The 22,860-nt window shown below is 45.9% G+C and overlaps 39 non-coding genes across 39 annotated transcripts; 20 read left to right on the forward strand and 19 right to left on the reverse strand.

Annotated features, from left to right (window-relative positions):
* Nucleotides 1–21: 21 nt before the first annotated feature.
* On the reverse strand, nt 22–93 carry trnag-ucc (transfer RNA glycine (anticodon UCC)). Its single transcript has one exon. It is a non-coding gene; the product is annotated as a tRNA-Gly (tRNA).
* Nucleotides 94–1,262: 1,169 nt separating this feature from the next.
* On the reverse strand, nt 1,263–1,334 carry trnag-ucc (transfer RNA glycine (anticodon UCC)). The gene has a single exon. It is a non-coding gene; the product is annotated as a tRNA-Gly (tRNA).
* A 120-nt stretch (nt 1,335–1,454) lies between these two features.
* On the forward strand, nt 1,455–1,527 carry trnav-uac (transfer RNA valine (anticodon UAC)). Its single transcript has one exon. It is a non-coding gene; the product is annotated as a tRNA-Val (tRNA).
* Nucleotides 1,528–2,016: 489 nt separating this feature from the next.
* On the reverse strand, nt 2,017–2,089 carry trnaa-agc (transfer RNA alanine (anticodon AGC)). The gene has a single exon. It is a non-coding gene; the product is annotated as a tRNA-Ala (tRNA).
* Nucleotides 2,090–2,356: 267 nt separating this feature from the next.
* On the forward strand, nt 2,357–2,428 carry trnad-guc (transfer RNA aspartic acid (anticodon GUC)). The gene has a single exon. It is a non-coding gene; the product is annotated as a tRNA-Asp (tRNA).
* Nucleotides 2,429–2,699: 271 nt separating this feature from the next.
* On the forward strand, nt 2,700–2,772 carry trnav-uac (transfer RNA valine (anticodon UAC)). The gene has a single exon. It is a non-coding gene; the product is annotated as a tRNA-Val (tRNA).
* Nucleotides 2,773–3,600: 828 nt separating this feature from the next.
* Nucleotides 3,601–3,672, forward strand: trnad-guc (transfer RNA aspartic acid (anticodon GUC)). Its single transcript has one exon. It is a non-coding gene; the product is annotated as a tRNA-Asp (tRNA).
* Nucleotides 3,673–3,751: 79 nt separating this feature from the next.
* On the reverse strand, nt 3,752–3,823 carry trnag-ucc (transfer RNA glycine (anticodon UCC)). Its single transcript has one exon. It is a non-coding gene; the product is annotated as a tRNA-Gly (tRNA).
* A 1,157-nt stretch (nt 3,824–4,980) lies between these two features.
* On the reverse strand, nt 4,981–5,053 carry trnaa-agc (transfer RNA alanine (anticodon AGC)). The gene has a single exon. It is a non-coding gene; the product is annotated as a tRNA-Ala (tRNA).
* A 418-nt stretch (nt 5,054–5,471) lies between these two features.
* On the reverse strand, nt 5,472–5,543 carry trnag-ucc (transfer RNA glycine (anticodon UCC)). Its single transcript has one exon. It is a non-coding gene; the product is annotated as a tRNA-Gly (tRNA).
* Nucleotides 5,544–5,663: 120 nt separating this feature from the next.
* trnav-uac (transfer RNA valine (anticodon UAC)) lies at nt 5,664–5,736 on the forward strand. Its single transcript has one exon. It is a non-coding gene; the product is annotated as a tRNA-Val (tRNA).
* Nucleotides 5,737–5,989: 253 nt separating this feature from the next.
* trnai-aau (transfer RNA isoleucine (anticodon AAU)) lies at nt 5,990–6,063 on the forward strand. Its single transcript has one exon. It is a non-coding gene; the product is annotated as a tRNA-Ile (tRNA).
* A 161-nt stretch (nt 6,064–6,224) lies between these two features.
* Nucleotides 6,225–6,297, reverse strand: trnaa-agc (transfer RNA alanine (anticodon AGC)). The gene has a single exon. It is a non-coding gene; the product is annotated as a tRNA-Ala (tRNA).
* A 267-nt stretch (nt 6,298–6,564) lies between these two features.
* trnad-guc (transfer RNA aspartic acid (anticodon GUC)) lies at nt 6,565–6,636 on the forward strand. Its single transcript has one exon. It is a non-coding gene; the product is annotated as a tRNA-Asp (tRNA).
* A 79-nt stretch (nt 6,637–6,715) lies between these two features.
* On the reverse strand, nt 6,716–6,787 carry trnag-ucc (transfer RNA glycine (anticodon UCC)). Its single transcript has one exon. It is a non-coding gene; the product is annotated as a tRNA-Gly (tRNA).
* A 120-nt stretch (nt 6,788–6,907) lies between these two features.
* On the forward strand, nt 6,908–6,980 carry trnav-uac (transfer RNA valine (anticodon UAC)). Its single transcript has one exon. It is a non-coding gene; the product is annotated as a tRNA-Val (tRNA).
* A 253-nt stretch (nt 6,981–7,233) lies between these two features.
* trnai-aau (transfer RNA isoleucine (anticodon AAU)) lies at nt 7,234–7,307 on the forward strand. Its single transcript has one exon. It is a non-coding gene; the product is annotated as a tRNA-Ile (tRNA).
* A 161-nt stretch (nt 7,308–7,468) lies between these two features.
* On the reverse strand, nt 7,469–7,541 carry trnaa-agc (transfer RNA alanine (anticodon AGC)). The gene has a single exon. It is a non-coding gene; the product is annotated as a tRNA-Ala (tRNA).
* Nucleotides 7,542–8,480: 939 nt separating this feature from the next.
* Nucleotides 8,481–8,554, forward strand: trnai-aau (transfer RNA isoleucine (anticodon AAU)). Its single transcript has one exon. It is a non-coding gene; the product is annotated as a tRNA-Ile (tRNA).
* Nucleotides 8,555–8,715: 161 nt separating this feature from the next.
* trnaa-agc (transfer RNA alanine (anticodon AGC)) lies at nt 8,716–8,788 on the reverse strand. Its single transcript has one exon. It is a non-coding gene; the product is annotated as a tRNA-Ala (tRNA).
* A 267-nt stretch (nt 8,789–9,055) lies between these two features.
* trnad-guc (transfer RNA aspartic acid (anticodon GUC)) lies at nt 9,056–9,127 on the forward strand. The gene has a single exon. It is a non-coding gene; the product is annotated as a tRNA-Asp (tRNA).
* A 271-nt stretch (nt 9,128–9,398) lies between these two features.
* On the forward strand, nt 9,399–9,471 carry trnav-uac (transfer RNA valine (anticodon UAC)). Its single transcript has one exon. It is a non-coding gene; the product is annotated as a tRNA-Val (tRNA).
* An 828-nt stretch (nt 9,472–10,299) lies between these two features.
* Nucleotides 10,300–10,371, forward strand: trnad-guc (transfer RNA aspartic acid (anticodon GUC)). The gene has a single exon. It is a non-coding gene; the product is annotated as a tRNA-Asp (tRNA).
* Nucleotides 10,372–10,642: 271 nt separating this feature from the next.
* trnav-uac (transfer RNA valine (anticodon UAC)) lies at nt 10,643–10,715 on the forward strand. The gene has a single exon. It is a non-coding gene; the product is annotated as a tRNA-Val (tRNA).
* Nucleotides 10,716–14,789: 4,074 nt separating this feature from the next.
* trnag-ucc (transfer RNA glycine (anticodon UCC)) lies at nt 14,790–14,861 on the reverse strand. The gene has a single exon. It is a non-coding gene; the product is annotated as a tRNA-Gly (tRNA).
* A 682-nt stretch (nt 14,862–15,543) lies between these two features.
* Nucleotides 15,544–15,616, reverse strand: trnaa-agc (transfer RNA alanine (anticodon AGC)). Its single transcript has one exon. It is a non-coding gene; the product is annotated as a tRNA-Ala (tRNA).
* A 267-nt stretch (nt 15,617–15,883) lies between these two features.
* On the forward strand, nt 15,884–15,955 carry trnad-guc (transfer RNA aspartic acid (anticodon GUC)). Its single transcript has one exon. It is a non-coding gene; the product is annotated as a tRNA-Asp (tRNA).
* Nucleotides 15,956–16,226: 271 nt separating this feature from the next.
* trnav-uac (transfer RNA valine (anticodon UAC)) lies at nt 16,227–16,299 on the forward strand. Its single transcript has one exon. It is a non-coding gene; the product is annotated as a tRNA-Val (tRNA).
* Nucleotides 16,300–16,787: 488 nt separating this feature from the next.
* trnaa-agc (transfer RNA alanine (anticodon AGC)) lies at nt 16,788–16,860 on the reverse strand. The gene has a single exon. It is a non-coding gene; the product is annotated as a tRNA-Ala (tRNA).
* A 267-nt stretch (nt 16,861–17,127) lies between these two features.
* Nucleotides 17,128–17,199, forward strand: trnad-guc (transfer RNA aspartic acid (anticodon GUC)). Its single transcript has one exon. It is a non-coding gene; the product is annotated as a tRNA-Asp (tRNA).
* A 79-nt stretch (nt 17,200–17,278) lies between these two features.
* trnag-ucc (transfer RNA glycine (anticodon UCC)) lies at nt 17,279–17,350 on the reverse strand. The gene has a single exon. It is a non-coding gene; the product is annotated as a tRNA-Gly (tRNA).
* A 1,172-nt stretch (nt 17,351–18,522) lies between these two features.
* On the reverse strand, nt 18,523–18,594 carry trnag-ucc (transfer RNA glycine (anticodon UCC)). The gene has a single exon. It is a non-coding gene; the product is annotated as a tRNA-Gly (tRNA).
* A 681-nt stretch (nt 18,595–19,275) lies between these two features.
* trnaa-agc (transfer RNA alanine (anticodon AGC)) lies at nt 19,276–19,348 on the reverse strand. The gene has a single exon. It is a non-coding gene; the product is annotated as a tRNA-Ala (tRNA).
* Nucleotides 19,349–19,766: 418 nt separating this feature from the next.
* Nucleotides 19,767–19,838, reverse strand: trnag-ucc (transfer RNA glycine (anticodon UCC)). Its single transcript has one exon. It is a non-coding gene; the product is annotated as a tRNA-Gly (tRNA).
* A 443-nt stretch (nt 19,839–20,281) lies between these two features.
* On the forward strand, nt 20,282–20,355 carry trnai-aau (transfer RNA isoleucine (anticodon AAU)). Its single transcript has one exon. It is a non-coding gene; the product is annotated as a tRNA-Ile (tRNA).
* Nucleotides 20,356–20,516: 161 nt separating this feature from the next.
* Nucleotides 20,517–20,589, reverse strand: trnaa-agc (transfer RNA alanine (anticodon AGC)). The gene has a single exon. It is a non-coding gene; the product is annotated as a tRNA-Ala (tRNA).
* A 267-nt stretch (nt 20,590–20,856) lies between these two features.
* trnad-guc (transfer RNA aspartic acid (anticodon GUC)) lies at nt 20,857–20,928 on the forward strand. Its single transcript has one exon. It is a non-coding gene; the product is annotated as a tRNA-Asp (tRNA).
* A 79-nt stretch (nt 20,929–21,007) lies between these two features.
* trnag-ucc (transfer RNA glycine (anticodon UCC)) lies at nt 21,008–21,079 on the reverse strand. The gene has a single exon. It is a non-coding gene; the product is annotated as a tRNA-Gly (tRNA).
* Nucleotides 21,080–21,199: 120 nt separating this feature from the next.
* Nucleotides 21,200–21,272, forward strand: trnav-uac (transfer RNA valine (anticodon UAC)). The gene has a single exon. It is a non-coding gene; the product is annotated as a tRNA-Val (tRNA).
* Nucleotides 21,273–22,860: the final 1,588 nt, after the last annotated feature.

A 22,860-nucleotide genomic window follows, 5' to 3' on the forward strand; every position in this document is an offset into this window, starting at 1 on the left:
GGTGCGACGCGCTAAAGGCAATGCGTTGGCCGGGAATCGAACCCGGGTCAACTGCTTGGAAGGCAGCTATGCTCACCACTATACCACCAACGCCACAAATAAGCACACCATTGTTTTGCTGAAAGACCCTCAGTGCAAATTTTCCCCTGGGAAAGATGACCAAACTCTGTCATTTCCACTGCGGGACACATGCACGCTTGGTGGAAAATTGTGGTTTCTGTAGTGTAGTGGTCATCACGTTCGCCTTACACGTGAAAGGTCCCTGGTTCGAAACCAGGCAGAAACATGCCTTTAGTTCTTGTCTTTTGTCTGACACTATGGGCAAGCCTGTCATCACACCTCATTAGTAGATGGGAACAATCTATATTTTGTGTTAGGCCTTATTAAGACAATTGCGAGCAGAGGAAGCAATCATGCCATCCCCGTGCTGTTGTGCCTCCTGCGCTTGGCTTCGGATGTGGAAAAAAACAGAATAAAACAATTACACCTGGTGGACATTCATCCGTCATGCCTGAAGGGTTCCGCTTTCAACTGTGGGCCGGTTAGCTCAGTTGGTTAGAGCGTGGTGCTAATAACGCCAAGGTGGCGGGTTCGATCCCCGTACGGGCCAAAAATTCTTCTCTTTGTTTTGCTATATCATGCTTTCAGACGGTCATCTGTCAAGCAGAGGCAAATGGTGAATCAGGTAAATAACGTACACTGAAGTTATACACTCAAACTTATAGTTTTTAAAGCTGTTCTCAGTGGCATTCACACAGTCAAAACCTTCGTTGGAGAATGCGGGCATCGATCCCGCTATCTCTCGCATGCTAAGCGAGCGCGCTACCATTTGAGCTAATTCCCCTTGAAGAAACAGGAGCTGTTAGCCTCTCATGACAACAGCATAACATTTAGAAGGCTGAAGCATGTTGATCAGAGGTGACTCACTTCAGCAGTAGCACAGGGAGAACTATGCACAGTTTCAGGTTTCTGGGACTTCACATCACTGACAAGCTCACTCACCATGCATTCCCTAATGAAAAAGGTACAAGAACACACACACCTTCTGTGAAGATTGAGAAGGGGCCAGTATTACCTGTTGCATGTTGCAGAGATTCAGTTGCACACAGCTTCCTCGTTAGTATAGTGGACAGTATCTCCGCCTGTCACGCGGAAGACCGGGGTTCGATTCCCCGACGTGGAGAGAATATGTTTTTTCTGAACCTACGGCCGAAAAACCTGAAACGGTTTTGGAGCAGCAAGGTGCGACGCGCTAAAGGCAATGCGTTGGCCGGGAATCGAACCCGGGTCAACTGCTTGGAAGGCAGCTATGCTCACCACTATACCACCAACGCCACAAACAAGCACACCATTGTTTTGCTGAAAGACCCTCAGTGCAAATTTTCCCCTCGGAAAGATGACCAAACTCTGTCATTTCCACTGCGGGACACATGCACGCTTGGTGGAAAATTGTGGTTTCTGTAGTGTAGTGGTCATCACGTTCGCCTTACACGCGAAAGGTCCCTGGTTCGAAACCAGGCAGAAACATGCCTTTAGTTCTTGTCTTTTGTCTGACACTATGGGCAAGCCTGTCATCACACCTCATTAGTAGATGGGAACAATCTATATTTTGTGTTAGGCCTTATTAAGACAATTGCGAGCACAGGAAGCAATCATGCCATCCCCGTGCTGTTGTTGTGCCTTCTGCGCTTGGCTTCGGATGTGGAAAAAAAACAGAATAAAACAATTACACCTGGTGGACATTCATCCGTCATGCCTGAAGGGTTCCGCTATCAACTGTGGGCCGGTTAGCTCAGTTGGTTAGAGCGTGGTGCTAATAACGCCAAGGTCGCGGGTTTGATCCCCGTACGGGCCAAAACTTCTTCTCTTTGTTTTGCTATATCATGCTTTCAGACGGTCATCTGTCAAGCAGAGGCAAATGGTGAATCAGGTAAATAACGTACACTGAAGTTATACACTCAAACTTATAGTTTTTAAAGCTGTTCTCAGTGGCATTCACACAGTCAAAACCTTCGCTGGAGAATGCGGGCATCGATCCCGCTACCTCTCGCATGCTAAGCGAGCGCTCTACCATTTGAGCTAATTCCCCTTGAAGAAACAGGAGCTGTTAGCCTCTCATGACAACAGCATAACATTTAGAAGGCTGAAGCATGTTGATCAGAGGTGACTCACTTCAGCAGTAGCACAGGGAGAACTATGCAAAGTTTCAGGTTTCTGGGACTTCACATCACTGACAAGCTCACTCACCATGCATTCCCTAATGAAAAAGGCACAAGAACACACACACCTTCTGTGAAGATTGAGAAGGGGCCAGTATTACCTGTTGCATGTTGCAGAGATTCAGCTGCACATAGCTTCCTCGTTAGTATAGTGGACAGTATCTCCGCCTGTCACGCGGAAGACCGGGGTTCGATTCCCCGACGGGGAGAGAGTATGTTTTTTCTGAACCTACGGCCGAAAAACCTGAAAAGGTTTTGGATCAGCAAGGTGCGACGCGCTAAAGACAATGCGTTGGCCGGGAATCGAACCCGAGTCAACTGCTTGGAAGGCAGCTATGCTCACCACTATACCACCAACGCCACAAACAAGCACACCATTGTTTTGCTGAAAGACCCTCAGTGCAAATTTTCCCCTGGGAAAGATGACCAAACTCTGTCATTTCCACTGCGGGACACATGCACGCTTGGTGGAAAATTGTGGTTTCTGTAGTGTAGTGGTCATCACGTTCGCCTTACACGCGAAAGGTCCCTGGTTCGAAACCAGGCAGAAACATGCCTTTAGTTCTTGTCTTTTGTCTGACACTATGGGCAAGCCTGTCATCACACCTCATTAGTAGATGGGAACAATCTATATTTTGTGTTAGGCCTTATTAAGACAATTGCGAGCACAGGAAGCAATCATGCCATCCCCGTGCTGTTGTTGTGCCTTCTGCGCTTGCCTTCGGATGTGGAAAAAAACAGAATAAAACAATTACACCTGGTGGACATTCATCCGTCATGCCTGAAGGGTTCCGCTATCAACAGTGGGCCGGTTAGCTCAGTTGGTTAGAGCGTGGTGCTAATAACGCCAAGGTCGCGAGTTCGATCCCCGTACGGGCCAAAAGTTCTTCTCTTTGTTTTGCTATATCATGCTTTCAGACGGTCATCTGTCAAGCAGAGGCAAATGGTGAATCAGGTAAATAACGTACACTGAAGTTATACACTCAAACTTATAGTTTTTAAAGCTGTTCTCAGTGGCATTCACACAGTCAAATCCTTCGTTGGAGAATGCGGGCAGCGATCCCGCTACCTCTCGCATGCTAAGGGAGCGCTTTACCATTTGAGCTAATTCCCCTTGAAGAAATAGGAGCTGTTAGCCTCTCATGACAACAGCATAACATTTAGAAGGCTGAAGCATGTTGATCAGAGGTGACTCACTTCAGCAGTAGCACAGGGAGAACTATGCACAGTTTCAGGTTTCTGGGACTTCACATCACTGACAAGCTCACTCACCATGCATTCCCTAATGAAAAAGGCACAAGAACACACACACCTTCTGTGAAGATTGAGAAGGGGCCAGTATTACCTGTTGCATGTTGCAGAGATTCAGCTGCACACAGCTTCCTCGTTAGTATAGTGGACAGTATCTCCGCCTGTCACGCGGAAGACCGGGGTTCGATTCCCCGACGGGGAGAGAATATGTTTTTTCTGAACCTACGGCCGAAAAACCTGAAAAGGTTTTGGATCAGCAAGGTGCGACGTGCTAAAGACAATGCGTTGGCCGGGAATCGAACCCGGGTCAACTGCTTGGAAGGCAGCTATGCTCACCACTATACCACCAACGCCACAAACAAGCACACCATTGTTTTGCTGAAAGACCCTCAGTGCAAATTTTCCCCTGGGAAAGATGACCAAACTCTGTCATTTCCACTGCGGGACACATGCACGCTTGGTGGAAAATTGTGGTTTCTGTAGTGTAGTGGTCATCACGTTCGCCTTACACGTGAAAGGTCCCTGGTTCGAAACCAGGCAGAAACATGCCTTTAGTTCTTGTCTTTTGTCTGACACTATGGGCAAGCCTGTCATCACACCTCATTAGTAGATGGGAACAATCTATATTTTGTGTTAAGGCTTATTAAGACAATTGCGAGCACAGGAAGCAATCATGCCATCCCCGTGCTGTTGTGCCTTCTGCGCTTGGCTTCGGATGTGGAAAAAAACAGAATAAAACAATTACACCTGGTGGACATTCATCCGTCATGCCTGAAGGGTTCTGCTTTCAACTGTGGGCCGTTTAGCTCAGTTGGTTAGAGCGTGGTGCTAATAACGCCAAGGTGGCGGGTTTGATCCCCGTACGGGCCAAAAATTCTTCTCTTTGTTTTGCTATATCATGCTTTCAGACGGTCATCTGTCAAGCAGAGGCAAATGGTGAATCAGGTAAATAACGTACACTGAAGTTATACACTCAAACTTATAGTTTTTTTTTTTTTTTTTTTTTAATTTTATTTCTAATTTTTTTCCCATTTTCTCCCCAATTTACACGGCCAATTACCCAACCCATTCATTAGGACTCCCCCTATCACTAGTGATACCTCAACACACCAGGAGGGTGAAGACTAGCACATGCTTCCTCCGATACATGTGAAGTCAGCCACCGCTTCTTTTCGAGCTGCTGCTGATGCAGCATTACCGAGCAGCCAGCGCGCTTGGAGGAAAGCGCAGCGGCTCGGCTCCAGTACATCAGCTCACAGACGCCCTGTGCTGCAGACATCCCCGTAGGAGTGATGTGGGGAGAGAGCGCCATCTACCCACCCAGAGGGAGCAGGGCCAATTTTGCTCCCTCTGACGCCGGCAGCTTGATGGCAAAGCTGCATGAGCTGGGGTTCGAACCGGCGACCTCCTGCTCATAGTGGCAGCGCTTTAGACCGCTGGACCACTCGGCGCCCAAATTTATAGTTTTTAAAGCTGTTCTCAGTGGCATTCACACAGTCAAAACCTTCGTTGGAGAATGCGGGCATCGATCCCGCTACCTCTCGCATGCTAAGCGAGCGCTCTACCATTTGAGCTAATTCCCCTTGAAGAAACAGGAGCTGTTAGCCTCTCATGACAACAGCATAACATTTAGAAGGCTGAAGCATGTTGATCAGAGGTGACTCACTTCAGCAGTAGCACAGGGAGAACTATGCACAGTTTCAGGTTTCTGGGACTTCACATCACTGACAAGCTCACTCACCATGCATTCCCTAATGAAAAAGGTACAAGAACACACACACCTTCTGTGAAGATTGAGAAGGGGGCAGTATTACCTGTTGCATGTTGCAGAGATTCAGCTGCACACAGCTTCCTCGTTAGTATAGTGGACAGTATCTCCGCCTGTCACGCGGAAGACCGGGGTTCTATTTCCCGACGGGGAGAGAATATGTTTTTTCTGAACCTACGGCCGAAAAACCTGAAACGGTTTTGGAGCAGCAAGGTGCGACGCGCTAAAGGCAATGCGTTGGCCGGGAATCGAACCCGGGTCAACTGCTTGGAAGGCAGCTATGCTCACCACTATACCACCAACGCCACAAACAAGCACACCATTGTTTTGCTGAAAGACCCTCAGTGCAAATTTTCCCCTGGGAAAGATGACCAAACTCTGTCATTTCCACTGCGGGACACATGCACGCTTGGTGGAAAATTGTGGTTTCTGTAGTGTAGTGGTCATCACGTTCGCCTTACACGCGAAAGGTCCCTGGTTCGAAACCAGGCAGAAACATGCCTTTAGTTCTTGTCTTTTGTCTGACACTATGGGCAAGCCTGTCATCACACCTCATTAGTAGATGGGAACAATCTATATTTTGTGTTAGGCCTTATTAAGACAATTGCGAGCACAGGAAGCAATCATGCCATCCCCGTGCTGTTGTTGTGCCTTCTGCGCTTGCCTTCGGATGTGAAAAAAAACAGAATAAAACAATTACACCTGGTGGACATTCATCCGTCATGCCTGAAGGGTTCCGCTATCAACTGTGGGCCGGTTAGCTCAGTTGGTTAGAGCGTGGTGCTAATAACGCCAAGGTCGCGGGTTCGATCCCCGTACGGGCCAAAAATTCTTCTCTTTGTTTTGCTATATCATGCTTTCAGACGGTCATCTGTCAAGCAGAGGCAAATGGTGAGTCAGGTAAATAACGTACACTGAAGTTATACACTCAAACTTATAGTTTTTAAAGCGGTTCTCAGTGGCATTCACACAGTCAAAACCTTCGTTGGAGAATGCGGGCATCGATCCCGCTACCTCTCGCATGCTAAGCGAGCGCTCTACCATTTGAGCTAATTCCCCTTGAAGAAACAGGAGCTGTTAGCCTCTCATGACAACAGCATAACATTTAGAAGGCTGAAGCATGTTGATCAGAGGTGACTCACTTCAGCAGTAGCACAGGGAGAACTATGCACAGTTTCAGGTTTCTGGGACTTCACATCACTGACAAGCTCACTCACCATGCATTCCCTAATGAAAAAGGCACAAGAACACACACACCTTCTGTGAAGATTGAGAAGGGGCCAGTATTACCTGTTGCATGTTGCAGAGATTCAGCTGCACACAGCTTCCTCGTTAGTATAGTGGACAGTATCTCCGCCTGTCACGCGGAAGACCGGGGTTCGATTCCCCGACGGGGAGAGAATATGTTTTTTCTGAACCTACGGCCGAAAAACCTGAAAAGGTTTTGGATCAGCAAGGTGCGACGCGCTAAAGGCAATGCGTTGGCCGGGAATCGAACCCGGGTCAACTGCTTGGAAGGCAGCTATGCTCACCACTATACCACCAACGCCACAAAAAAGCACACCATTGTTTTGCTGAAAGACCCTCAGTGTAAATTTTCCCCTGGGAAAGATGACCAAACTCTGTCATTTCCACTGCGGGACACATGCACGCTTGGTGGAAAATTGTGGTTTCTGTAGTGTAGTGGTCATCACGTTCGCCTTACACGCGAAAGGTCCCTGGTTCGAAACCAGGCAGAAACATGCCTTTAGTTCTTGTCTTTTGTCTGACACTATGGGCAAGCCTGTCATCACACCTCATTAGTAGATGGGAACAATCTATATTTTGTGTTAGGCCTTATTAAGACAATTGCGAGCACAGGAAGCAATCATGCCATCCCCGTGCTGTTGTTGTGCCTTCTGCGCTTGGCTTCGGATGTGGAAAAAAACAGAATAAAACAATTACACCTGGTGGACATTCATCCGTCATGCCTGAAGGGTTCCGCTATCAACAGTGGGCCGGTTAGCTCAGTTGGTTAGAGCGTGGTGCTAATAACGCCAAGGTCGCGGGTTCGATCCCCGTACGGGCCAAAAGTTCTTCTCTTTGTTTTGCTATATCATGCTTTCAGACGGTCATCTGTCAAGCAGAGGCAAATGGTGAATCAGGTAAATAACGTACACTGAAGTTATACACTCAAACTTATAGTTTTTAAAGCTGTTCTCAGTGGCATTCACACAGTCAAAACCTTCGTTGGAGAATGCGGGCATCGATCCCGCTACCTCTCGCATGCTAAGCGAGCGCTCTACCATTTGAGCTAATTCCCCTTGAAGAAACAGGAGCTGTTAGCCTCTCATGACAACAGCATAACATTTAGAAGGCTGAAGCATGTTGATCAGAGGTGACTCACTTCAGCAGTAGCACAGGGAGAACTATGCACAGTTTCAGGTTTCTGGGACTTCACATCACTGACAAGCTCACTCACCATGCATTCCCTAATGAAAAAGGCACAAGAACACACACACCTTCTGTGAAGATTGAGAAGGGGCCAGTATTACCTGTTGCATGTTGCAGAGATTCAGCTGCACACAGCTTCCTCGTTAGTATAGTGGACAGTATCTCCGCCTGTCACGCGGAAGACCGGGGTTCGGTTCCCCGACGGGGAGAGAATATGTTTTTTCTGAACCTACGGCCGAAAAACCTGAAACGGTTTTGGAGCAGCAAGGTGCGACGCGCTAAAGGCAATGCGTTGGCCGGGAATCAAACCCGGGTCAACTGCTTGGAAGGCAGCTATGCTCACACCACTATACCACCAACGCCACAAACAAGGACACCATTGTTTTGCTGAAAGACCCTCAGTGCAAATTTTCCCCTGGGAAAGATGACCAAACTCTGTCATTTCCACTGCGGGACACATGCACGCTTGGTGGAAAATTGTGGTTTCTGTAGTGTAGTGGTCATCACGTTCGCCTTACATGTGAAAGGTCCCTGGTTCGAAACCAGGCAGAAACATGCCTTTAGTTCTTGTCTTTTGTCTGACACTATGGGCAAGCCTGTCATCACACCTCATTAGTAGATGGGAACAATCTATATTTTGTGTTAGGCCTTATTAAGACAATTGCGAGCACAGGAAGCAATCATGCCATCCCCGTGCTGTTGTTGTGCCTTCTGCGCTTGGCTTCGGATGTGGAAAAAAAACAGAATAAAACAATTACACCTGGTGGACATTCATCCGTCATGCCTGAAGGGTTCCGCTATCAACTGTGGGCCGGTTAGCTCAGTTGGTTAGAGCGTGGTGCTAATAACGCCAAGGTCGCGGGTTCGATCCCCGTACGGGCCAAAAGTTCTTCTCTTTGTTTTGCTATATCATGCTTTCAGACGGTCATCTGTCAAGCAGAGGCAAATGGTGAATCAGGTAAATAACGTACACTGAAGTTATACACTCAAACTTATAGTTTTTAAAGCTGTTCTCAGTGGCATTCACACAGTCAAAACCTTCGTTGGAGAATGCGGGCATCGATCCCGCTACCTCTCGCATGCTAAGCGAGCGCTCTACCATTTGAGCTAATTCCCCTTGAAGAAACAGGAGCTGTTAGCCTCTCATGACAACAGCATAACATTTAGAAGGCTGAAGCATGTTGATCAGAGGTGACTCACTTCAGCAGTAGCACAGGGAGAACTATGCACAGTTTCAGGTTTCTGGGACTTCACATCACTGACAAGCTCACTCACCATGCATTCCCTAATGAAAAAGGTACAAGAACACACACACCTTCTGTGAAGATTGAGAAGGGGCCAGTATTACCTGTTGCATGTTGCAGAGATTCAGCTGCACACAGCTTCCTCGTTAGTATAGTGGACAGTATCTCCGCCTGTCACGCGGAAGACCGGGGTTCGATTCCCCGACGGGGAGAGAATATGTTTTTTCTGAACCTACGGCCGAAAAACCTGAAAAGGTTTTGGATCAGCAAGGTGCGACGCGCTAAAGACAATGCGTTGGCCGGGAATCGAACCCGAGTCAACTGCTTGGAAGGCAGCTATGCTCACCACTATACCACCAACGCCACAAACAAGCACACCATTGTTTTGCTGAAAGACCCTCAGTGCAAATTTTCCCCTGGGAAAGATGACCAAACTCTGTCATTTCCACTGCGGGACACATGCACGCTTGGTGGAAAATTGTGGTTTCTGTAGTGTAGTGGTCATCACGTTCGCCTTACACGCGAAAGGTCCCTGGTTCGAAACCAGGCAGAAACATGCCTTTAGTTCTTGTCTTTTGTCTGACACTATGGGCAAGCCTGTCATCACACCTCATTAGTAGATGGGAACAATCTATATTTTGTGTTAGGCCTTATTAAGACAATTGCGAGCACAGGAAGCAATCATGCCATCCCCGTGCTGTTGTTGTGCCTTCTGCGCTTGCCTTCGGATGTGGAAAAAAACAGAATAAAACAATTACACCTGGTGGACATTCATCCGTCATGCCTGAAGGGTTCCGCTATCAACAGTGGGCCGGTTAGCTCAGTTGGTTAGAGCGTGGTGCTAATAACGCCAAGGTCGCGAGTTCGATCCCCGTACGGGCCAAAAGTTCTTCTCTTTGTTTTGCTATATCATGCTTTCAGACGGTCATCTGTCAAGCAGAGGCAAATGGTGAATCAGGTAAATAACGTACACTGAAGTTATACACTCAAACTTATAGTTTTTAAAGCTGTTCTCAGTGGCATTCACACAGTCAAATCCTTCGTTGGAGAATGCGGGCAGCGATCCCGCTACCTCTCGCATGCTAAGGGAGCGCTTTACCATTTGAGCTAATTCCCCTTGAAGAAATAGGAGCTGTTAGCCTCTCATGACAACAGCATAACATTTAGAAGGCTGAAGCATGTTGATCAGAGGTGACTCACTTCAGCAGTAGCACAGGGAGAACTATGCACAGTTTCAGGTTTCTGGGACTTCACATCACTGACAAGCTCACTCACCATGCATTCCCTAATGAAAAAGGCACAAGAACACACACACCTTCTGTGAAGATTGAGAAGGGGACAGTATTACCTGTTGCATGTTGCAGAGATTCAGCTGCACACAGCTTCCTCGTTAGTATAGTGGACAGTATCTCCGCCTGTCACGCGGAAGACCGGGGTTCGATTCCCCGACGGGGAGAGAATATGTTTTTTCTGAACCTACGGCCGAAAAACCTGAAAAGGTTTTGGATCAGCAAGGTGCGACGCGCTAAAGACAATGCGTTGGCCGGGAATCGAATCCGAGTCAACTGCTTGGAAGGCAGCTATGCTCACCACTATACCACCAACGCCACAAACAAGCACACCATTGTTTTGCTGAAAGACCCTCAGTGCAAATTTTCCCCTGGGAAAGATGACCAAACTCTGTCATTTCCACTGCGGGACACATGCACGCTTGGTGGAAAATTGTGGTTTCTGTAGTGTAGTGGTCATCACGTTCGCCTTACACGCGAAAGGTCCCTGGTTCGAAACCAGGCAGAAACATGCCTTTAGTTCTTGTCTTTTGTCTGACACTATGGGCAAGCCTGTCATCACACCTCATTAGTAGATGGGAACAATCTATATTTTGTGTTAGGCCTTATTACAGTTTTTCTCCATTGGTTTGGCTCATTTCTTGAAACCGAGATGACATTCTCAAAATAACATGGACAAATTCCCAAACTAACTTGCAGTTTCTCATAACAGAATGGCATTTCTCATTGCTTTCATCACATTTCAAATGCTTTGTACATGTCTCAAGCACTTAGTACATCTTTGCAAATGGTTTTGTACAAGTAGCCTACACTTAACACAATCATCCTACATTTAGTACATTTTCCAAAAGAATGCATCTTGTTGATCTATCTTAATTGGTTAGTTCTCAGTGTAATGGTTGTTCTCTTCAAAACATGTCAGCACAATTTCATCATATAAGTCATCATCTGCAGAATAGTCTGCTCAATTCTCAAAATGAATTAAGAAATTGTAATACAATACAGAACACATATTTTGGAACATTTCATAAATTCATTACAATCAGGTGAGTAGGTAACAGGTGAAAGCAGGTTTTGACGAAAATGAGTGTCCCACATTACTGGTGACCAATCCATCAGTTTGTTGTCTATTATTTTGAATGCTGGCATTGCTCTATATACAGTGGATATAAAAAGTCTACACACCCCTGTTCAAATGCCAGGTTTTTGTGTTGTAAAAAAATTAAAGCAAGACAAATAATTTCATAACTTTTTTCACATTTAATGTGACCTATAACCTGTACAATGCAATTGAAAAACAAACATAAATCTTTACAGCGAAAAAATATAAAACAAAAAATCACCTGGTTAAATACATACAACTAATACTTTGTTGCAACATCTTTTGCATCTATTACAGCACTCAGTCTTTTTGGGTAGGAACCGTGACACAGTGACACGTGATCAGCGTGACACATCTTGATGTGGCAAAATTTGCCCACTCTTCTTTGCATAACTGCTCAAAATCTGACAAAATGTGAGGGCATCTCCTGTGCCCAGCCCTCTTCAGATTACCCCACAGATGTTCAATGGGATTCAGGTCTGGATTCAGGCTGGGCCATAAAGCCATCAAAGCCTTAATCTTATACCGCTGAAGCCATTCTTTTGTTGATTTAGATGTGTCCTTTGTGTCATTGTTGTGCTGAAAGATGAAGTTCCTTTTCATCTTCAGTTTTCTACCAGAGGCCGAAGGTTTTTGCCAATACTGACTGGTATTTGGAACTGTTCAAAATTCCGTCCACCCTGAATAAAGCCCCAGTTCCAGCTGAAGAAAAACAGCCCCAAAGTATGATGCTGCCACCACCATGCTTCACTGTAGGTATGCTGTTCTTTTGGTGACGAGCAGTGTTGCTTTTGCGCCTAATATACCTTTTGGAATTATGTCCAAAACGTTTAACCTTGGTTTCATTAAACCATAACACATTTTCCCACATGCGTTTGGTAGATATCAGATGAATTTTTGGAAAATTAAGTAGAGCTTAGATGTTTTCTGGATGTTTGTTTTGCACAGACATATGAAGAAGTCGGCAGATTGTTGTCACATGTACTACACAGCCAGTACTTGCCAGAAATTCTTGCAGCTCCTTCAGTGCTGCTGTCGGCCTCTTGGCAGCCTCCTTGACCAATTTTCTTCTTGTCTTATCATCAATTTTTGTCAAATGTCTTGTTCTTGGTAATGTCTTTTTGTGCCATGTTTTCTCCACTTGATGATGACAGTCTTCAAAGTGTTCCATGGTATATTTAATGACTTTTGTAGCCTTCACTTGACTGATATCTATGAATAATGAGATACCTCTGATGCTCTGGCATCTCTTTGTGGACCATGGCTTGTGCTGAAAGATGTGGCTACAAAAATATCAGGACAAGCCTACTAGAACAGTTAAACTTTATTTGGAGTTGATCAGAGGCACTTTAATCGTTGACAGGTGTGTGCTGACTCCAATTTAAAGTGAGTTTGAAGGTTATTGGTTAAATTTGAACACAGCAACACCCCTAGTTATAAAAGGGTGTGCACACTTATGCAACCTCAATAGCTCAGTTGTTTATTTTTACTTCACCTCCCTGAAAGATTTCTGTTTGTTTTTCAATTGCATTGTACAGGTTATAGGTCACATTATAGGTAGAAATTATTTGTCTTATTGTAATTTTTTTTACATCACAAAAACCTACCATTTGAACAGGGGTGTGTAGACTTTTTCTATCCACTGTATACATCTTGGCCTGGTGCTAGTTCTTTGATGCTAGTCCTGTGATTATATAACGATGATATAGTCCTGTGATGATATAATGATTATATAGTCCTGTGGCGATCAGTGTAGAGGATGGCTCAGGCATTCTTCCCACAGTGCATTGCTAAAGAACATATCAGATGCAATGTTGATGAGAATTTATGGCCAAACAGACTGCAGCGGATGGATGGCCAGGAAGATGAGCAGGAGTGAGAGGGGAGTGACACAGAGTAGTCAGAATGTTACTGTATTGCATTTGTGATGCTTGACTATTTTTTCACCTACTGTAATGTATTTTGTTTTGTTTTTGCAGGTTTTTGTAATTTGTATACATAGTATATTTGATACATTTTCCTTAGTATTTTCTTTTCTTTCTACCTACAGTAATGTGTAAAAATGTACTTGTAAATAAAAATAGTTCCAATTTCCTCAGCAGAAAGAGTGCAGTGTGTGTGGTGTGAACATTGTATTCCTTTAGCTAGACCTCTGCCATAAAGACAAAACATCTAAGCATTTTGACTTGCAGTACTTACACAATGCCAAAGGGACAATGCATTTTGGGGGCACTGATGATTTGTTTGAGAAAAGAAATCAGTTTTGACACATGGGTAAACTGTTTTTGGAGCGATATGAGCAGTGATGAGGATCCATGTAGTTTTGCTGCACCGTCCAGTTTATTTTGACAGATGGACAAAATTAATGAAAATGTGCCAAAGCAATTGAGAAGGATCTATGCCATTTTTATGGTACTGACTATTTATATGGGAGAAAGACTTCATTTTGAAGCAAGAATGAACATTTTGGGAGACATATGACATTTTGCTGGTTATCTGAAGTGTTGTGAGGAACTGTAAGTCTGTTTGGCCAATTTACCTTTTAGTTATAGGAATGTCATCTCAGTTTCAAGAAATGAGCCAAACCAATTGAGAAAAACTGTAAGACAATTGCGAGCACAGGAAGCAATCATGCCATCCCCGTGCTGTTGTTGTGCCTTCTGCGCTTGCCTTCGGATGTGGAAAAAAACAGAATAAAACAATTACACCTGGTGGACATTCATCCGTCATGCCTGAAGGGTTCCGCTATCAACAGTGGGCCGGTTAGCTCAGTTGGTTAGAGCGTGGTGCTAATAACGCCAAGGTCGCGAGTTCGATCCCCGTACGGGCCAAAAGTTCTTCTCTTTGTTTTGCTATATCATGCTTTCAGACGGTCATCTGTCAAGCAGAGGCAAATGGTGAATCAGGTAAATAACGTACACTGAAGTTATACACTCAAACTTATAGTTTTTAAAGCTGTTCTCAGTGGCATTCACACAGTCAAATCCTTCGTTGGAGAATGCGGGCAGCGATCCCGCTACCTCTCGCATGCTAAGGGAGCGCTTTACCATTTGAGCTAATTCCCCTTGAAGAAACAGGAGCTGTTAGCCTCTCATGACAACAGCATAACATTTAGAAGGCTGAAGCATGTTGATCAGAGGTGACTCACTTCAGCAGTAGCACAGGGAGAACTATGCACAGTTTCAGGTTTCTGGGACTTCACATCACTGACAAGCTCACTCACCATGCATTCCCTAATGAAAAAGGCACAAGAACACACACACCTTCTGTGAAGATTGAGAAGGGGCCAGTATTACCTGTTGCATGTTGCAGAGATTCAGCTGCACACAGCTTCCTCGTTAGTATAGTGGACAGTATCTCCGCCTGTCACGCGGAAGACCGGGGTTCGGTTCCCCGACGGGGAGAGAATATGTTTTTTCTGAACCTACGGCCGAAAAACCTGAAACGGTTTTGGAGCAGCAAGGTGCGACGCGCTAAAGGCAATGCGTTGGCCGGGAATCGAACCCGGGTCAACTGCTTGGAAGGCAGCTATGCTCACCACTATACCACCAACGCCACAAACAAGGACACCATTGTTTTGCTGAAAGACCCTCAGTGCAAATTTTCCCCTGGGAAAGATGACCAAACTCTGTCATTTCCACTGCGGGACACATGCACGCTTGGTGGAAAATTGTGGTTTCTGTAGTGTAGTGGTCATCACGTTCGCCTTACATGTGAAAGGTCCCTGGTTCGAAACCAGGCAGAAACATGCCTTTAGTTCTTGTCTTTTGTCTGACACTATGGGCAAGCCTGTCATCACACCTCATTAGTAGATGGGAACAATCTATATTTTGTGTTAGGCCTTATTAAGACAATTGCGAGCACAGGAAGCAATCATGCCATCCCCGTGCTGTTGTTGTGCCTTCTGCGCTTGGCTTCGGATGTGGAAAAAAAACAGAATAAAACAATTACACCTGGTTTACATTCATCCGTCATGCCTGAAGGGTTCCGCTATCAACTGTGGGCCGGTTAGCTCAGTTGGTTAGAGCGTGGTGCTAATAACGCCAAGGTCGCGGGTTGGATCCCCGTACGGGCCAAAAGTTCTTCTCTTTGTTTTGCTATATCATGCTTTCAGACGGTCATCTGTCAAGCAGAGGAAAATGGTGAGTCAGGTAAATAACGTACACTGAAGTTATACACTCAAACTTATAGTTTTTAAAGCTGTTCTCAGTGGCATTCACACAGTCAAAACCTTCGTTGGAGAATGCGGGCATCGATCCCGCTACCTCTCGCATGCTAAGCGAGCGCTCTACCATTTGAGCTAATTCCCCTTGAAAAAACAGGAGCTGTTAGCCTCTCATGACAACAGCATAACATTTAGAAGGCTGAAGCATGTTGATCAGAGGTGACTCACTTCAGCAGTAGCACAGGGAGAACTATGCACAGTTTCAGGTTTCTGGGACTTCACATCACTGACAAGCTCACTCACCATGCATTCCCTAATGAAAAAGGTACAAGAACACACACACCTTCTGTGAAGATTGAGAAGGGGCCAGTATTACCTGTTGCATGTTGCAGAGATTCAGCTGCACACAGCTTCCTCGTTAGTATAGTGGACAGTATCTCCGCCTGTCACGCGGAAGACCGGGGTTCGATTCCCCGACGGGGAGAGAATATGTTTTTTCTGAACCTACGGCCGAAAAACCTGAAAAGGTTTTGGATCAGCAAGGTGCGACGCGCTAAAGGCAATGCGTTGGCCGGGAATCAAACCCGGGTCAACTGCTTGGAAGGCAGCTATGCTCACCACTATACCACCAACGCCACAAACAAGCACACCATTGTTTTGCTGAAAGACCCTCAGTGTAAATTTTCCCCTGGGAAAGATGACCAAACTCTGTCATTTCCACTGCGGGACACATGCACGCTTGGTGGAAAATTGTGGTTTCTGTAGTGTAGTGGTCATCACGTTCGCCTTACACGCGAAAGGTCCCTGGTTCGAAACCAGGCAGAAACATGCCTTTAGTTCTTGTCTTTTGTCTGACATTATGGGCAAGCCTGTCATCACACCTCATTAGTAGATGGGAACAATCTATATTTTGTGTTAGGCCTTATTAAGACAATTGCGAGCACAGGAAGCAATCATGCCATCCCCGTGCTGTTGTTGTGCCTTCTGCGCTTGGCTTCGGATGCGGAAAAAAACAGAATAAAACAATTACACCTGGTGGACATTCATCCGTCATGCCTGAAGGGTTCCGCTTTCAACTGTGGGCCGGTTAGCTCAGTTGGTTAGAGCGTGGTGCTAATAACGCCAAGGTGGCGGGTTCGATCCCCGTACGGGCCAAAAATTCTTCTCTTTGTTTTGCTATATCATGCTTTCAGACGGTCATCTGTCAAGCAGAGGAAAATGGTGAGTCAGGTAAATAACGTACACTGAAGTTATACACTCAAACTTATAGTTTTTAAAGCTGTTCTCAGTGGCATTCACACAGTCAAAACCTTCGTTGGAGAATGCGGGCATCGATCCCGCTACCTCTCGCATGCTAAGCGAGCGCTCTACCATTTGAGCTAATTCCCCTTGAAGAAACAGGAGCTGTTAGCCTCTCATGACAACAGCATAACATTTAGAAGGCTGAAGCATGTTGATCAGAGGTGACTCACTTCAGCAGTAGCACAGGGAGAACTATGCACAGTTTCAGGTTTCTGGGACTTCACATCACTGACAAGCTCACTCACCATGCATTCCCTAATGAAAAAGGCACAAGAACACACACACCTTCTGTGAAGATTGCGAAGGGGCCAGTATTACCTGTTGCATGTTGCAGAGATTCAGCTGCACACAGCTTCCTCGTTAGTATAGTGGACAGTATCTCCGCCTGTCACGCGGAAGACCGGGGTTCGATTCCCCGACGGGGAGAGAATATGTTTTTTCTGAACCTATGGCGGAAAAACCTGAAACGGTTTTGGAGCAGCAAGGTGCGACGCGCTAAAGGCAATGCGTTGGCCGGGAATCGAACCCGGGTCAACTGCTTGGAAGGCAGCTATGCTCACCACTATACCACCAACGCCACAAACAAACACACCATTGTTTTGCTGAAAGACCCTCAGTGCAAATTTTCCCCTGGGAAAGATGACCAAACTCTGTCATTTCCACTGCGGGACACATGCACGCTTGGTGGAAAATTGTGGTTTCTGTAGGGTAGTGGTCATCACGTTCGCCTTACACGCGAAAGGTCCCTGGTTCGAAACCAGGCAGAAACATGCCTTTAGTTCTTGTCTTTTGTCTGACACTATGGGCAAGCCTGTCATCACACCTCATTAGTAGATGGGAACAATCTATATTTTGTGTTAGGCCTTATTAAGACAATTGCGAGCACAGGAAGCAATCATGCCATCCCCGTGCTGTTGTTGTGCCTTCTGCGCTTGCCTTCGGATGTGGAAAAAAACAGAATAAAACAATTACACCTGGTGGACATTCATCCGTCATGCCTGAAGGGTTCCGCTATCAACAGTGGGCCGGTTAGCTCAGTTGGTTAGAGCGTGGTGCTAATAACGCCAAGGTCGCGAGTTCGATCCCCGTACGGGCCAAAAGTTCTTCTCTTTGTTTTGCTATATCATGCTTTCAGACGGTCATCTGTCAAGCAGAGGCAAATGGTGAATCAGGTAAATAACGTACACTGAAGTTATACACTCAAACTTATAGTTTTTAAAGCTGTTCTCAGTGGCATTCACACAGTCAAAACCTTCGTTGGAGAATGCGGGCATCGATCTCGCTACCTCTCGCATGCTAAGCGAGCGCTCTACCATTTGAGCTAATTCCCCTTGAAGAAATATGAGCTGTTAGCCTCTCATGACAACAGCATAACATTTAGAAGGCTGAAGCATGTTGATCAGAGGTGACTCACTTCAGCAGTAGCACAGGGAGAACTATGCACAGTTTCAGGTTTCTGGGACTTCACATCACTGACAAGCTCACTCACCATGCATTCCCTAATGAAAAAGGCACAAGAACACACACACCTTCTGTGAAGATTGAGAAGGGGCCAGTATTACCTGTTGCATGTTGCAGAGATTCAGCTGCACACAGCTTCCTCGTTAGTATAGTGGACAGTATCTCCGCCTGTCACGCGGAAGACCGGGGTTTGATTCCCCGACGGGGAGAGAATATGTTTTTTCTGAACCTACGGCCGAAAAACCTGAAACGGTTTTGGAGCAGCAAGGTGCGACGCGCTAAAGGCAATGCGTTGGCCGGGAATCGAACCCGGGTCAACTGCTTGGAAGGCAGCTATGCTCACCACTATACCACCAACGCCACAAACAAGGACACCATTGTTTTGCTGAAAGACCCTCAGTGCAAATTTTCCCCTGGGAAAGATGACCAAACTCTGTCATTTCCACTGCGGGACACATGCACGCTTGGTGGAAAATTGTGGTTTCTGTAGTGTAGTGGTCATTACGTTCGCCTTACACGCGAAAGGTCCCTGGCTCGAAACCAGGCAGAAACATGCCTTTAGTTCTTGTCTTTTGTCTGACACTATGGGCAAGCCTGTCATCACACCTCATTAGTAGATGGGAACAATCTATATTTTGTGTTAGGCCTTATTAAGACAATTGCGAGCACAGGAAGCAATCATGCCATCCCCGTGCTGTTGTTGTGCCTTCTGCGCTTGGCTTCGGATGTGGAAAAAAACAGAATAAAACAATTACACCTGGTGGACATTCATCCGTCATGCCTGAAGGGTTCCGCTTTCAACTGTGGGCCGTTTAGCTCAGTTGGTTAGAGCGTGGTGCTAATAACGCCAAGGTCGCGGGTTCGATCTCCGTACGGGCCAAAAATTCTTCTCTTTGTTTTGCTATATCATGCTTTCAGAAGGTCATCTGTCAAGCAGAGGCAAATGGTGAGTCAGGTAAATAACGTACACTGAAGTTATACACTCAAACTTACAGTTTTTAAAGCTGTTCTCAGTGGCATTCACACAGTCAAAGCCTTCGTTGGAGAATGCGGGCTTCGATCCCGCTACCTCTCGCATGCTAAGCGAGCGCTCTACCATTTGAGCTAATTCCCCTTGAAGAAACAGGAGCTGTTAGCCTCTCATGACAACAGCATAACATTTAGAAGGCTGAAGCATGTTGATCAGAGGTGACTCACTTCAGCAGTAGCACAGGGAGAACTATGCACAGTTTCAGGTTTCTGGGACTTCACATCACTGACAAGCTCACTCACCATGCATTCCCTAATGAAAAAGGCACAAGAACACACACACCTTCTGTGAAGATTGAGAAGGGGCCAGTATTACCTGTTGCATGTTGCAGAGATTCAGCTGCACACAGCTTCCTCGTTAGTATAGTGGACAGTATCTCCGCCTGTCACGCGGAAGACCGGGGTTCGATTTCCCGACGGGGAGAGAATATGTTTTTTCTGAACCTACGGCCGAAAAACCTGAAAAGGTTTTGGATCAGCAAGGTGCGACGCGCTAAAGACAATGCGTTGGCCGGGAATCGAACCCGGGTCAACTGCTTGGAAGGCAGCTATGCTCACCACTATACCACCAACGCCACAAACAAGCACACCATTGTTTTGCTGAAAGACCCTCAGTGCAAATTTTCCCCTGGGAAAGATGACCAAACTCTGTCATTTCCACTGCGGGACACATGCACGCTTGGTGGAAAATTGTGGTTTCTGTAGTGTAGTGGTCATCACGTTCGCCTTACACGTGAAAGGTCCCTGGTTCGAAACCAGGCAGAAACATGCCTTTAGTTCTTGTCTTTTGTCTGACACTATGGGCAAGCCTGTCATCACACCTCATTAGTAGATGGGAACAATCTATATTTTGTGTTAGGCCTTATTAAGACAATTGCGAGCACAGGAAGCAATCATGCCATCCCCGTGCTGTTGTGCCTCCTGCGCTTGGCTTCGGATGTGGAAAAAAACAGAATAAAACAATTACACCTGGTGGACATTCATCCGTCATGCCTGAAGGGTTCTGCTTTCAACTGTGGGCCGGTTAGCTCAGTTGGTTAGAGCGTGGTGCTAATAACGCCAAGGTCGCGGGTTCGATCCCCGTACGGGCCAAAAATTCTTCTCTTTGTTTTGCTATATCATGCTTTCAGACGGTCATCTGTCAAGCAGAGGCAAATGGTGAATCAGGTAAATAACGTACACTGAAGTTATACACTCAAACTTATAGTTTTTAAAGCTGTTCTCAGTGGCATTCACACAGTCAAAACCTTCGTTGGAGAATGCGGGCATCGATCCCGCTACCTCTCGCATGCTAAGCGAGCGCTCTACCATTTGAGCTAATTCCCCTTGAAGAAACAGGAGCTGTTAGCCTCTCATGACAACAGCATAACATTTAGAAGGCTGAAGCATGTTGATCAGAGGTGACTCACTTCAGCAGTAGCACAGGGAGAACTATGCACAGTTTCAGGTTTCTGGGACTTCACATCACTGACAATCTCACTCACCATGCATTCCCTAATGAAAAAGGTACAAGAACACACACACCTTCTGTGAAGATTGAGAAGGGGCCAGTATTACCTGTTGCATGTTGCAGAGATTCAGTTGCACACAGCTTCCTCGTTAGTATAGTGGACAGTATCTCCGCCTGTCACGCGGAAGACCGGGGTTCGATTCCCCGACGGGGAGAGAATATGTTTTTTCTGAACCTACGGCCGAAAAACCTGAAACGGTTTTGGAGCAGCAAGGTGCGACGCGCTAAAGGCAATGCGTTGGCCGGGAATCGAACCCGGGTCAACTGCTTGGAAGGCAGCTATGCTCACCACTATACCACCAACGCCACAAACAAGCGCACCATTGTTTTGCTGAAAGACCCTCAGTGCAAATTTTCCCCTGGGAAAGATGACCAAACTCTGTCATTTCCACTGCGGGACACATGCACGCTTGGTGGAAAATTGTGGTTTCTGTAGTGTAGTGGTCATCACGTTCGCCTTACACGCGAAAGGTCCCTGGTTCGAAACCAGGCAGAAACATGCCTTTAGTTCTTGTCTTTTGTCTGACACTATGGGCAAGCCTGTCATCACACCTCATTAGTAGATGGGAACAATCTATATTTTGTGTTAGGCCTTATTAAGACAATTGCGAGCACAGGAAGCAATCATGCCATCCCCGTGCTGTTGTTGTGCCTTCTGCGCTTGGCTTCGGATGTGGAAAAAAACAGAATAAAACAATTACACCTGGTGGACATTCATCCGTCATGCCTGAAGGGTTCTGCTTTCAACTGTGGGCTGGTTAGCTCAGTTGGTTAGAGCGTGGTGCTAATAACGCCAAGGTCGCGGGTTCGATCCCCGTACGGGCCAAAAATTCTTCTCTTTGTTTTGCTATATCATGCTTTCAGACGGTCATCTGTCAAGCAGAGGCAAATGGTGAGTCAGGTAAATAACGTACACTGAAGTTATACACTCAAACTTACAGTTTTTAAAGCTGTTCTCAGTGGCATTCACACAGTCAAAACCTTCGTTGGAGAATGCGGGCATCGATCCCGCTACCTCTCGCATGCTAAGCAAGCGCTCTACCATTTGAGCTAATTCCCCTTGAAGAAACAGGAGCTGTTAGCCTCTCATGACAACAGCATAACATTTAGAAGGCTGAAGCATGTTGATCAGAGGTGACTCACTTCAGCAGTAGCACAGGGAGAACTATGCACAGTTTCAGGTTTCTGGGACTTCACATCACTGACAAGCTCACTCACCATGCATTCCCTAATGAAAAAGGCACAAGAACACACACACCTTCTGTGAAGATTGAGAAGGGGCCAGTATTACCTGTTGCATGTTGCAGAGATTCAGCTGCACACAGCTTCCTCGTTAGTATAGTGGACAGTATCTCCGCCTGTCACGCGGAAGACCGGGGTTTGCTTCCCCGACGGGGAGAGAATATGTTTTTTCTGAACCTACGGCCGAAAAACCTGAAAAGGTAATAGACAATTTAGATTTTGTGGCTTTTGCTATATGTTGGAGTAGAGGGTAATTTAAATGCCAATTTGGCGGCTAAACAGTGTTTGAAATGACAGGACCAAGAAAGCATTTTACTTGATACAATTGCGTTGGGATGTTTATTTTTATTTAGGGTCTTTGTGTTTCTTGAACTTCTGTTCAATGTTCCACTGTTTTGCGACAGTGAGACTACTCATTTAAGAATCTCTTCTGGGTTTGTTTGGACAGTACTCAACACATAATTCTTAAGGAAAGGAATCTCTAGATATAAACATTTTAAACAAGCTCTGGCTGTAACACACCAACCAATCAGCATACCTTAGCAGGAACGCCAGTGTGTTTTTTGCCTAAAAGCTGTTTGTTGTAGAAAAATGGAAATTTACAGGCAAGTTCTTTTTTTTTTGCTGAAACCCCTGATTCTAATTTAAAATTAAAGGAATATCTGGGCAAGTAGTTAGCCACTCTTTTTTATTTGAGTTTTCCATCAGAATAGAACATGAACCACCCAATGAAAAAGTTTACCAGTCAATAAACAGTAGCTTAGCCCCACCCACTGCACAGGAAAAACAGTTTAAAAGTTCATTATTTCATTTTCATTTACTTTGGGGAAAAAGAAATGAATCTA

The sequence above is a fragment of the Astyanax mexicanus genome, unplaced genomic scaffold (assembly GCF_023375975.1).
Source record: "Astyanax mexicanus isolate ESR-SI-001 unplaced genomic scaffold, AstMex3_surface scaffold_31, whole genome shotgun sequence".
Classification (NCBI taxonomy): domain Eukaryota; kingdom Metazoa; phylum Chordata; class Actinopteri; order Characiformes; family Acestrorhamphidae; genus Astyanax; species Astyanax mexicanus.